Source organism: Opisthorchis viverrini (genome assembly GCF_000715545.1).
Source record: "Opisthorchis viverrini unplaced genomic scaffold opera_v5_158, whole genome shotgun sequence".
In the NCBI taxonomy this organism is placed as follows: Eukaryota; Metazoa; Platyhelminthes; class Trematoda; order Opisthorchiida; family Opisthorchiidae; genus Opisthorchis; species Opisthorchis viverrini.
This window is the reverse complement of record NW_008751812.1, coordinates 1,058,306-1,059,909: the sequence shown is the minus strand read 5'-3', so window position 1 is coordinate 1,059,909 and position 1,604 is coordinate 1,058,306.

Genomic DNA, 1,604 nt, shown 5'->3' with positions numbered 1-1,604 from the left:
CGGAAATCGCTTCAGAAAGACCGCCGAGTCTGTGGATCAGAAGGGTCGGCTGCCAACGAAATGCTCAAACAGCTACTCGGAAAGAACCCACGATGCTCCAATGTTCATGTAAGTTATAGAAGTAACGCCAGTGAAACACTCAAAGCCAACCGGTCGAAAGCGCGCTCCAATGCCGTGAATTGTCATGTGGTTTTGCACTTGTCTGTCAGTAACAGAACTGTTGTGTTCTTGTTTGGTAAACCTATTCCCGTTACCAAGGTTCTGGAATCGGGGGTTGTAGTTAGTTATAACAGAATCAAGTCATTCGGCCCCAACACTATCGAAAAGAGAATTAAACATAGTGAAGTCACCGTCTGTGGGCCTCGGCAACCCAGGAGGCTGTACTGGAGGGTGTTCATGCAACAACAGGCTATCTCAAGCCAGGCTGGCAAATGGATTGGGGATTAACAAATACAGTTCTCTGTCCATAGGTCCGAGGGTTAGACTAATTGTGACAACTCGTTCCACTTTTCAGGCCTCCGTCTGCTGTTTTATTGCAAGCCTTAGAGTGCGGACTCTCAGACAGATCACCAACCAAGTTAACCTTACGTGGACTCCGAAGTACAAGAGCCAAGCGCAGTAGTTGAGCTCACGGATCCATCAACACGCTGTCGAATATAGACTGCTGCAACGAACCGCATCGTATTGATACAGCCCTGATTTCGCAACCTGATGCTCCATTGCTTGATTGGATACTTGTAAACAGACAATTCTGTACCACGGAATGTTCACTTCCATAAGTGATTAAAGTGACACCTCAAGAAAGGTGTAACCTTACGTATTACTCACGAACTGGAATCCGGTGGAACAAGACGACCTTATCACGAGCTTATCCGTCATGAACAGACTAAAACTTACCGTGATGTGGCGGTATGTGTACCTCGGCGACCCATTAAGCTATGGTGGGGGGTGTCCGCGCGACACTCAGTCTCTCATACCAGGTTGGTCCATGGATAGAGGTCTGACGAACAGTCTCCTGGTACTCTAGGTTGCGAGTTGGAACATGTATGGTGACGCGTAAATATGGTAATGTACTTGCATTTCCAGCCCAACACCGCTGCCTTGCGGCTAAGCTTTTGAGCCAAAGGCTTTGGTCGAGGACCCTAATCGTCCTCCTGTCTAGATGTGGGCGCCCTGACAGTATCCTATCCCTCGTAAAAACATGACATACACAACTAACAACACTCTCATGACACATCGGCCGTTGCGTGGCGCCATCAGCCGGGTCGCCTTACTTGCTGCATACAGCAGGGCGGGTAAGCGAAAACATGCTATTGCTGACGCATCCCTTCTTACACTTTCACGTTTCGTTTTCCGTACGCTCCCCCGCCCGAATTTGAATGCTTTCTCCGCACGTCCCAGCTATAGGGCTTACCGTTTTGCTTTGTTTGTTTTGTTTTGTTTGTTTTGTTTTTGACTGAACACAGGGAGAGGCAGATCCGTGAAAACCAAGCTGGGTTCCGTCCTACAAGAGGTTGCATCGATCACATCTTCACCCTCCGACAGATTCTGGAACAGCGACACTGCTTCCAGCAACCAACAGTGGTTGTTTTTCTTGATCTGAA